This window comes from Prionailurus bengalensis, chromosome A2 (genome assembly GCF_016509475.1).
Source record: "Prionailurus bengalensis isolate Pbe53 chromosome A2, Fcat_Pben_1.1_paternal_pri, whole genome shotgun sequence".
Taxonomy (NCBI): Eukaryota; Metazoa; Chordata; class Mammalia; order Carnivora; family Felidae; genus Prionailurus; species Prionailurus bengalensis.
The window spans coordinates 127,107,642-127,119,488 of NC_057348.1; the positions used below are offsets into that span (position 1 = coordinate 127,107,642).

The 11,847-nt window shown below is 45.7% G+C and overlaps 1 protein-coding gene across 5 annotated transcripts in view; it reads right to left on the bottom strand.

The window, feature by feature from the left end:
• Positions 1 to 11,546, bottom strand: part of ELMO1 (engulfment and cell motility 1) — a 536,725-nt gene extending 525,179 nt beyond the window's left edge. For 2 of the 5 annotated variants that reach the window (XM_043589269.1, XM_043589266.1), the window contains exon 1: positions 11,145 to 11,537. The gene's annotated coding sequence lies outside the window, so the exon portion shown is untranslated. Of the gene's footprint in view, positions 1 to 10,967 lie in introns of all 5 variants that reach the window. The other 3 variants (XM_043589268.1, XM_043589265.1, XR_006298577.1) reach the window with 2 other exon arrangements.
• Positions 11,547 to 11,847: the final 301 nt, after the last annotated feature.

Consider the following 11,847-nt stretch of genomic DNA (forward strand, 5'->3'; position numbering starts at 1 on the left):
ATACTTATCTCCCTCTTGGGAGAAGAGATAGGGACTGGAAATTTTATTTTACACTGAGAATAGGGTGCGATTTGTCACATACCAAACGAGATTTGCATCTAGTGGAGATATGAGTGACTTCTACAACTACAGCAACGGGAGGTGGGGAAGCCACACTCTTTCGAAGCACAAGTTTTAGAGAAGCAGTTTCCATTTTGCACAGTTCTCTTGCACACTTCTACATCATGGCAGTTTAGCGTCTGCATTGAGGTTGGGTTTTTTTTCAATCCACTTTGTGAAGGCCATTACCAAGTGACAGGTACATGTGCTACTCCTTAATGAGCTGGTGCATCTGTAAGCCAGTTGTTGCCTTCCTGGAGGCACATAAAGCAGAAAAGTCACCCAAACAACTAGCAAAAGCCAGAAAAAATAAACAGAAATGGAAACAGGTGGCTTCTACTTAGGTGGCCATAAAATGAATTGTCCAACCTGAGACACTTTTGAAAAGGGAGAGTTGGCATGCTTCATTACTCTGGGCCAACAGATCGATGCTGGGTCACACTCAGGACTGTAGTCATCCTACTTTTATTTTTCTGTTTTAATCCCCAGAGTATTTCCTAATCAGGTTGACAGGTTCAGATCAAAGAAGAAAGATTAACACTTTACTACCACCCACCTGCCATTGAACATTAATAGGTCCCTACTTACTGGAATGTTCCAAATGATTCGAAAAGAGACGTTTACAAAGTGTTATTGGAACAACTGAATTTCCTTAATAGGCAACACAACCGATGAAACCCAGTTCAACTGAATTAAATTCCTGCCATTTGCTCTTCCACCAGTACTCCACTAAGTGGGGCGTTTCTCACTGGGCTCCTGTCCACACTGGGCAAGTGCAAACATCCCCCTCCCAGAAAACTGGAATCAAGGAAAGGGGAAGAGTCCCAATTAGCAACCTCCATTCTCTCTACATGAAGCAAAATAATAATAAAATAACACAGCAAAACCCCACGTTAGTTCCAAGTGAATGGGAGAAAGAGATCTATTTACAAGAGCTTTTACTTGAGGACCTCAAGTTGCTAACAGGATTCATTAGGTCAGTTCCTTTCATTCACAATTGATCGTAATTTCCCCTGACCTGTATTTCAGCAGCTTACCTCTCTGTGTTCTTGAGCAAAAGAGACATAAATCAAACTAACAGTCTAGCCAGGACCTTAACAGGAATTTCCTGGGCTACTTACAACTCATAGAGAAGATGAAATAATAAATGTATGTCTTTAAAGGATTTTAGCAGGATATTTGAATAAAAAACCTGAATAGTAACTATTTGAATTAGTAATAATAACATCAGTAACAACAGCAAATCCAATGCACTGCTTCTGGGGTACCCTACTTTACAATCATCATTACATTTAATTACCTCAGCAGCTCCAAGAGATAGGGACTTAGATCACCTCCCCTTTCAGATATGAAAACTGAGGCTGAGAATGATAATTAACTTACACCAAGTCATTCAGCTGATAAAGTCAAAAAGATACCTGAATCCTCAGCCAGCAAGTATTTATTTATTTAGCTTTAAATCTCAAAGGCTCCTACTTTTTCCCTTCTCTCCAAATCTAATCAGTCACCAAGTTTTGTTTTGTTTTGTTTTGTTTTGTTTTGATCAATGTCAATATCCTTTCTCTCCAACTTCCATCCAGCTGTTGGTTGGGGGTCGGGGGTTGTCTCTGGAAATTGTTTCCTTAAAGGAAGAGGATGGCCCACTACTCAGACTAGAAGGTAGGGTAGAGAGACCTGTTTTCAGGTTGCATTTACACCTCAAGCATGCTGCTTTACTTATTTATTCATTTGCCTAAGACTGCATGTTTTTCTGGGTAGCTGCAGAAGGAAGAAGCTTACAGCTTCCGTCTGTCCTTGGTACCTCCTTCCTGCTGCCCCCTCTCATCTACCTTCCCTGGGTGCCCTGGCAGTTATATTTCTCATCAAATTCCAATTGTGTCTTTTCCTTGCCTAAAATCCTTTGTTTTTCCTTTCCATTCAATCTAAATGCCCAGCTCCCAGAAGAGTTGACACAAGGCCTCTTCCAGACTTTCTCCTGACTACCCTGATTGATGTATTCCTTGGACATATCATGTGTTTTTTTTTCTTTTAATACTTATCTTTCCAGATCTTTCTCAAAGTTACTTTATTGTGAACTCTTTCCTCTGTGATCTGCAAACACTCTACACATACATTTATCAGACTCCATTATGACTATCTGCTAATGGGTCTGTGTTCCACACAGCCCCTCTTCCCATATGGCTCATATGAAGTGGATCTTATAATGTCCAAGAAGTGCCTTGACCTCAGAACATGAAATGCAATTAAAATGGTTGCTGAATAAACGAATGAATGAATGAACGAATAATGTAAATAATGTGTTATGGTGGGTGTTATAAGTGTAGCAATATTTCAATGTGAAAACATTTATATGCATTTAAGTGTGAGCCACACATTTATTTTTTAAAGTATACTACAATTAATAAATAAATCTTTATTGTGCTTCTCTCATATAAACCCAGGCAAATGTTTCCCAAAACTCTCCACTGAAGAATGGATAGTAACTGAGAAAATAGTTCTAATGAGTTGAAGTCACTTCGTGGCAGTAGAGTAAGTCCAAAAATGATGGAAACATTCATTCCTTGATAAAGGTTCTGATTTAACAAAATTTGTACTGACTTGCTGTAAATATGACAAGCACTGAAGAAAATAAGATTTAGCAGCTGATATAGTAAGTGTCTTTGCTTCTAAGACCTTTCATTATTAAGAGAGCTGCATAAATGTATGTGTATGTGTGTGTGTCTTTCTCTCTCACACATACATACACAACACATGCTTACTATTAAGTGTATGATAGAATCAACCCCTTCCCCCAAACCTAAATTTTTGAGTACTCAGTCACTTCCCACAGAGTGGCCCACAATTGGAATAACTGGGGCACAGGGTCTACTCTAAAAATGTTCTAAAAACGGTGAGGCGGGGCAAGGGGCGAAGGTGGTCAGGAGTCAAGTAAAAACCAGCCTTACTGAGTGTGATTGGAATTCACTCTTCACTTGGCCAAAAATACGCAATCTAACCAAAGTCCTTCCACTAGCTCTACCTCCCAAGCCACATGCCTTTTCAGGGCCACGGGCAAAGCCAGCTGTGGCTCTGCATTTGGATTAAAGAGCCTGAAAACAGAAAAAAAAAATATTTTGAAATGCATTACGCTTCAAAATTAAGGGTAATTGTGTGTAGCAGCCTGGAAAATATAGCTCATCTAGCACTGCTCAGCCACAGAACCCCATAGCACAAAATGCTGGCTCTCTAAACGTAATTTCAAACTTAAAAAAAAAAAAGGCACAAAGGGCGGAAGGAAGGGTGGAGGGTTGGCATAGGGCTGTGACTTATAAGAAGGCTGCTGCCTTGGGGAGACATAGCCAGCATACAAGCCAGCAATATTTCTACATTACTTAAGCCACTAGATGATGCTCTGCACTATTACTGCAGCCAAACAGTGAAGGTAAATAAAAGGTCGACAGATAATTACATAAGAAAATAAATGTGGCAAGATTAGGACAGAAATCTAATGGATAGAGGGGGAAAGGACTTCACATACAAACGTACCTTAAAGCTTTTCCCCTGACCAGTACAATGTCCTGGTCACACTAATGGAATATCAATATCTATTACTATCCAACTAGCCAAGGTACATTTTACAAGCAAAGGAGGAGGTATTTCACCCTGTTAACTCATTCCCACACAGACACTTCCTTAATCTTGTGACAGAGGCCTCTGAATGTAGCCAAACTGAGCTTTGTTAACCACCTTCCTCATTTCATTTATCATATTCCCATTAGGTAGAGGTGATGGTTAAGGCAGCAACCAGTGGCCAGAATTCCAGACCTTCTGTGGAAACTGAAACATAAAATCATGAGCTGCTAGGTTTCTTCAGCCACAGCAGACCAGGAAGAAACACACATGAAATTCAAACTTGAAAGGGAGCTGGGTTAGGAAGACAATTGTAATACAGGAGGGAAGGAAGCTCCAGAGGAAATTTGAAGATCTAGAGAAAATAAAAGAACATATAGGGTGAGGCCATCTATCTGTGAATACACCACCTCAGGGTCTAAGAATTCACCAGTATCGAGAAAACTGGGGCACTTACAAACTGCTATCAAAAGTCTAGCCTGTCAGACAGCACACAATTAGTCTAATTTACGTAAGGAAACAAAACAATGGTTCTCAATTGGGGGATGAGGGGTTGCCCTCTCAAGAACAATAGGCAATGTCTGGAGGCATTTTTGGTTATTACAACTGGGTGTTGCTCCTGGCATCCAGAGGGTAGAGGCCAAAAAGAGCTAGTATTTCTTACAATGCACAGGACAGCACCCTCAACAAAGAATTATCCGGCCCCATATGTCAAGAGTGCTGAGGTTGAGACTGCCTGAAATAAAGAGTCAACATAGAACTGGCAATAGCCAGAGGTTCCTGGGTGGCTAAGTTGGTTATTTCGGCTCAGGTCATGATCTCACAGTTCATGAGTTCAAGCCCCACATCGGGCTCTGCGCTGACACTGCAGAGCCTGTTTAGGATTCTCTCTCTCCCTCTCTCTCTGACCCTCCCCCACTCACCCTCTCTGTCTCTCTCTCTCTCAAAAATAAATAAACTTTTGGGGCGCCTGGGTGGCGCAGTCGGTTAAGCGTCCGACTTCAGCCAGGTCACGATCTCGCGGTCCGGGAGTTCGAGCCCTGCGTCAGGCTCTGGGCTGATGGCTCAGAGCCTGGAGCCTGTTTCCGATTCTGTGTCTCCCTCTCTCTCTGCCCCTCCCCCGTTCATGCTCTGTCTCTCTCTGTCCCAAAAATAAATTAAAAATGTTGAAAAAAAAAAATTTTTTTTTTAAATAAATAAACTTAAAAAAAAAAAAAAAGGGCAATAGCCTGCAAGGAGAAAAAGAACAGAATCAGTAGCTTCAGCATCACCCAAGGGAAAAACCATTCTGGTGGAAGACTCCAGTCTCTGGTTCCCTTAGTTGGTATTAATCTATGGGGCAGAAGTAGCAAAACTTAAGACTAGATGGAAAATGCTGTTAAATGTATTCCCTACCACCGTTCGGTCCCTCCCCACCACCAACTGGTTCCATGCTTTTGCTTTCACCATGACTCACCCACAGAGAGAGAGAAAAAAAAAGTGTTCGCTAAAGAATATGTGTCTATTCTCCTTGGCAAACACTGTTCTCATTTTTGATTAATGAATTCCATTCTGGCTTATATGCTCCAATATCATGAGCTTAGGTGATGGGCATGCTGTCCCCCCCACTAGTTTAGCTTCGGAATGAGATATCCAAAGAGAGGCACCAACTCAGCAAAACTTGGTCTCAGTGGCAGAAAGCACATCCCTGGGAGCCATGGCAACACAAAGCACATCCACTGGAACCCAGGGCACTTCTACCAGCATACAGGAGGGAAGTGCTCCCTGGATGCACTGCAGCCTAGCTCAACATGGGGGTTCTGGCCTCAGGCCAGGCTAGTACAAGAGAACCAACAAGAGCAGGAAATCACCAAAACAGGCATCATGGTGCACGGGAAAGGACCAACAGGGGAAGAAGAGTCAGGAAAGCTCATATCTACTCTCCAAATATCCCCGTGACATTTCATTCCTCCAAGCCACATCTGTAAAGTAGGATAATACTCTGCTGTCTATTCTCCACCGTTTCCAAAGCAGCATTCTGGGAAGAAGGGTGTCAGCTCTTGATGCAAGGAGGAAAATATCGCACGGATCCTGTGACTCCAAGACCACTGAGGCAATGCTCAATCAGGGCTTACCTAATCATGGTGCCCTCCAACCACTGTCCCTTACCCAACAAGTACAACCCACCCAACACACAGCAGTCCTGGAGTCCAGCAAGTAGTAAACGTTTTCTAACTGAGGGAAGTTTTATTCCCTGAATTAACTGTTAGAACTAAAATAGCCAAAACTGTAGCCTCAATTCCTAAAATTGAGGTTCCAATAATAATCTTGCTCAGATTCTGGAAATCAGTGTTTGTGGGGGCCTAGAACACTGACTGGGAATCGTCATCTCCTTCTATTTATACATGTGACTAATCTCTCCACTCAGCACTACGCCAGGTTGTTGCTGTGGTTAATTCTATTTAATGTGCTAGCATTCCCTCTCCCACACAGATTCCTATTGGATACTTCACTGTTCACTTCCTTAGGCCAGTGACAAAATTCTGGTCAAACTGTACCTGCACTTATCCTGTGAAAGTTTAGAAAACACAGTTAACCTAACCCCGGATCCTAACAATGTTTTATGGGCCTCAGGACTGGTTATTATAAATAAGTTAGAATTGATAACACTCCCACAACCTAAATTATCCAGGAGATTGAAAACTGCAACCCCTCTGTGTGTTATGCATGCAGGGATGGCTTCGCTGTACCTAATAATGCTGTGCTGAGCATAGTCAAAGGCTTTCAGGGGCCACATGCCTTTCACAGGAGCCACACTCTCTCTCCTGGATGGTTGGTCTTTAAAATCTTTGTTTTAGATGGTGCTAAAGTTCTCACCCTTTTTTCTTCTTTGGTTGGTCAGGCCCAAGCCCAAGTCCTCTAAAATGTTTTATTTAGAGGTACCTTAACCAACACTTAGTTGGTCAAGCATCTTGAGTCTTGATCTCAACTCAGGTCTTGATCTCAAGGCCCTGAGTTCAAGACCCGTGTTGGGTTCTGCACTGGGCATGAAGCCTAAGTAAAAATAAATAAATAAAATAAAATGTTTTATCTAATTATGTATCACAGCAGCATGGCTGCCACAAGAAAAGATGACTAGTGTCTTTGCAAATGTCCAAAAATAATTAAGATAGGCATATGGGGAATACTGGGTATAAAATATGAAAGGAAAAGTTGATTAAGCTTCCAAAGACCTCCAAAGCACTAAACTAAAACTTGGCCAGAAAAGAGTACATTCATTTTATTCTAAGTAAGGTTAAAGAGTTATTTCCGATGAATCTACTGCCTCGCCATATCGCTAAGCGACAAACATACCAACCAGATTTCCAGTTTTGCCAATATGGCAGAATCACAGCCAGGCATATCATCAAGTTCTATAAACAGTAGCATTTTAAAAGTTAAGTCAATGGCTAACACTTTCACTGCATCTAATTGAACATTTGTAAATAGCAGCTCTTGCAGGAAATTAAACCAATAGCATTGGTAAGGGGTGGGAGCAGCTAAATATTTCTTAAAGTATGGCCTTGTGAACCACTTTCATCAGGATCTCTGGCAAATTGGTTGAAAATGTAGATTCCTAGGGCCTCCAGAGTTATTAAAATAGACCTTTTAATAGACTTTTTTTTTAACCTTAAGCAACGCATTTGACATTAAGATTCAGTGTCTGTTTTGTAAAACACCCTATTTTCCATTGTACCCTTCTATTTCATGTTTTAAACTGCTGGTTTGGACATGATAAATTAATATTATGGTCTACTCCTGGACTGCAACCCCAAACTTCAAAAACACTAGACTAGTTGACAAGAAGGAAGCAGAGATGGAGTTGCATAATTAGCAGCAAACACTTGAGGCTTTGTGATGTAGACAGGGTTTAGTAATTCCCCACCTTTTCCCAATTCAATAGAATGAATGTCTTAAAAACCAAACTACCCACCTGGATGGTTTCAGGCATTAAAAAGTTGTGGCAGGCTTCCTGTTACAAACCTTAAGGGTACCCAGTGTCTTAGATCAGAACAGGAAATGTCCTCCATAGGAATGATTAGCTCTAAACCTTCAGTGTTAAGAAAGATGGTAAGGTAAGCAACGTGTGCACTCAGTAGAGCCCCTTGGCACACCCCAGCCACATCCTCTCTGCAAGGGCTTCAAAGCACTCTCTTCCTCCACCTCTCCCCACCCATTCACAACAAACACCCAAAGGGGGTAAATTACTTTAAACCACTTAAGTATTATCTTATCTCAATACTGTAATTTCATAAATGCTTATGATTTAGAAGCACTATAGAAGCCCCTCATCTGTTTTCTCCCTTTCATTTTTCTTCTCCTAGACATTTGCCGCTTCTGTTCTTCCTTACGTCCTCTCCTCCTCTGCCTTCACCTCCATCTTCTGGGAAAGCAGAACAAGATATAGTGGATATCTGACTTCACCCCACTCACAGCAATGCCCTTCTTCCTGAGGGGGCATTTCTTTGAGTAAAGCAACAGGTACTTTTGCAAAGACTTTCTCCAAGGAATATGATAAAACAAACACCAGATCAGAAGTGGCTACGTGTTATCAATAAACTATACTGGTCTTCTACTCTCTCAAGGAATCACCTCTCTGTTCCTTTCTTCAGGCTAAAATTCTGAGTCTACTCAGGGCAGAAAGAGGTCTGCAAGAAGAATGGCTGGGCATGGTAGGAAGGACAAAGGAAAGAAAGAAAGCAAAAGCCTGTTACCTGGGTTCACTTGCCACTGATGCTGCAATATTTGCCTGGTATATTTCCCATAATAGGCATCTCTCGGTCAGTACATCAGTCTAGGTTCTGGACCTATACACAAGTCAAGGTCCCTACCCTCATGGAAATTCCATTCTAATGGGAAAACAGACATAATCAAATAAACAAATGAATATGTAATGCCAGGGGGTAATAAATGCTGAGGGGGGGGGGGGCGGAACTGAGTTACTTAAGAGGACCATGGAGTGGCTGGTTGCTATTTTACATGAGGTCAGGAAAGGCTGCCTATAAGCTGACAACTGGGTAGAAGAGACCTGAAGTGTGCAAGGGAGTGAGCCATCTGGACATGTGGGGAAAAGTTCTTTGTGCAAAAGGAATAACATATGCAAAGGTCTTGGGGAAAGAACTTGGTGAAAAAGAAGAATGTAAGGCAATCAGATTGGCTGCAGTTTTAAGAAAAGTAGGAATAGGACAAGGGGATGGGGGCGGGTGTGTGTGTGTGTGTGTGTGTGTGTGTGTGTGTGTGAAGATATGGCCACTAACAGGACTACCCATCCTGTAGCCCAAAAAGGGATCCTAAATTCCACCAGACCCAGGTCTGGGACTGCCTCACAACTTCCCCTTCCCAGACACCTACTAACTTTTTCCCCAGTTCCCTTCCCTCCAGACCCCACCCCCCACTGCAGAGTTCCAACACTGCAGGTCAAGTCATTCCCTCACAATTTCCCAAGACAACCAGTCCATCTAATTAAAAAAAAAAAAAAATCTGAGTAATAAATGTACTAGGAAAAAAGGCAACATTTAACCTGTAACAGCCCTCAAGAGATAGGAAATGTACCATAGTAAAGAGCAGAAGTTCAGAAGGGCAACCGTAAAAAAAAAAAAAAAAAAAAAAAAGGCTGCCACCTGACGGCAGGGTATCTGGGCTTCTGAGTCCCCAGTTCTGTAAACTGGGAAACAAAAATCCTTGAAATAACCTTGGGAAGTGGGTATGGAGGGGAAAAATGAAAAACCACAACCAGAAGAGGCCCTTAACAATAGCTACTGCCAGCCTTTTGATCTAAAAGTGAACCCCAGTGGGGTTATGCCCCTCTAGTTCCTAAAGTTACCCTCAAATGATTGATGCATAAATGCATATCATTAATTACTTTTATTTTATAAACAAACAAACAAAAACCTCCGAAATTCTTCCACCGCTCCACCTCCAAGCCACTAGCAGCGATAACCTGGGAGCCTGCAAGTCCCTGCCTCCGGAGGCAGAAACCCTGGTCTCAAGCTTCTCTGAAATCTTAAATACAGCGGATTAAGTCCGCATCCTTCTTGGCCAGCGGTGTTAGCAGGCCCATGGTCCGAGGCACAGGGCTGCACAAAATATGCTCAGTGAGTCCTAAGAGCTGTCCAGAGGACCCCAGGGCCAGGTCACTGGGGGAGGCCAAGCCCTGCAGCTTTAGGTCAACGCAGGTCCCACCGCCAACAACCTCTGCCCGGAATTGCCAACTTCAAACGTCCGGCCCCCAAGCGGTAGAGGGTCACTTGGCGGGAAGTCCCAAGCTCAGAGCCCCTCGCGATCACACACACACACACGCTCACTTGCTCACACGCTCGCCGCCCTCGCGCGCGCCCGCGACACAACACGGACTTCCCAACCCCAAACACACGCGCGCACCCCAGGGCTGGCAGACTTCTATATTTCCTCTTCCTCAAAGCTACTCTAGCGATCTCCGCCGCCCCTCTCAGCTCGGATTCCAGGACCCCCAAAGCTCCGTTGGCCCCTACTCTGAAGGCGCGCCTGGTGCCCCCCTCTTCCATGCCAGTATCTCCCATAGAACCCCCCTGCCCCCGCCTCCTTCGTTCCGAGTCCCAGCGGGAGACCCCGGCATGTTCCCAGGAGGCGAGTATTTACTAACTGTCGCCCCTGGGGGTCCCAGCCGCCCCAATCGCTTCCTCCTGCCCCTTCGGGCCCTCCATCCCTCTAGCCCATCGCTGTCCCCTCCCAAGAGCGCGATCGCCGAGGGATTCCCTCCCATCTGCGAGTACCAGAGAAAAGCCGGAGCCCGAGCTGCCAGTACCTTCCCAGGCGCAGCCTTTCGGATCTCCAAGCCCCCAAATCCCACACTCCCCTGTCCCCAGTCCCCCCCGAGCCAGCAGCGCAGTCCTTCGGCGGCCCCCACCAGCCGGCCCTGGCCAAATCGCCTCCGCGGGTTCCCGGGCCCCGGGCCCTGTTCTCCATCTCCCGCGCCCCCTCCCTCCGCTCCCACTCCCACTCCCACTCCAGCCGCCCGGCTCTGCCCAGACTTCCCCAACTGCTGAGCGCCCCGGAGCGCCCGCAGCCCTCGCCCCGCAGAGCGCCGCGGCTACCCCTGCTCCAGCCGCGGAGCCCCCAGGGAGGAAACAAAAGTGTCTCCGCGGCGCCCAGAGTCCCCCAGAACAAGACGCCTCCTCCAGTGCCCCAGCCTCAGCTCCCTCCCCGGCCGCGCTGAGGTCGGCGAGTCGGGGCGCGGCGCCAGTCCAGGAAACTTTACGAACCTGCCCGGGGTCGCAGGACAGCGGCGGTGGCGGCGAGGGTTCCGCGCGACCAGAGCTCTGGCGACCCGTGACCATTGAAGGGGGGCCAGAAGCTCTGTCCCTCAGCTCCGGGCCGCGGCCGTGTGGGTGGCTCTGCCTCTATCCCGTGCCCATCCTCGCCCGCGCACACGCACTTACACTGGGGATCCGCCGGCTGCTGCGCCGCCGGCTGCCGCTGCTCTCACTTCCTCTTCCTTCCTCCTGCTGGCCAGAGACACATTTTGCATCTGCAAGGCATCCCGAGATCAACCGCGAACTCTCCTCCCGAGCGGACGCTGCAGAGTGGCCGCCGCCGCCCCCGGCACCTGCACGCCGGCACGCGTGGTTGGCGCTTTCACCTCCCGCCCGCGCCCTGGAGCCTGCCTACTGCACTTAGCCTGCGGGGTGGAGGGTGGAGGGAAATGTCCACGACTTTTTGAAGTCCCCCTACTTAAAAAGAAGAAAAATGTCAAACACCGTGCACGCCTCAGATCGGCTATAAATAATATGTGTGCAGAGCATGACTTCTCGGATGAGCTCACACGCGGCGCTTTGCAGGCACTAATTAACTCCGTCACCGTCATAGCGCCACCTCCGGGAGGCCGAGAGCGCGTGGCATCTTTTTATAAGCTTTCATTTTTGGCAGCTGGTTTGGAATTTCGAGGGGAAACTTCGGTGGGCTGTTTTAAAGCTACTTTAAGAGGCTGGTGTGTTTGTTCTGACGCTCTGCCTCTACCCGTGAGCAGCGTAGCAAAAATAACAAAACCTTTACTCCCTCTTATAGTCACCTATGCATTTACACTATTTATTTCTAATCAATTAAACCAGGGACTCCCTAATTTTGCATAACTTTTCATAAAGC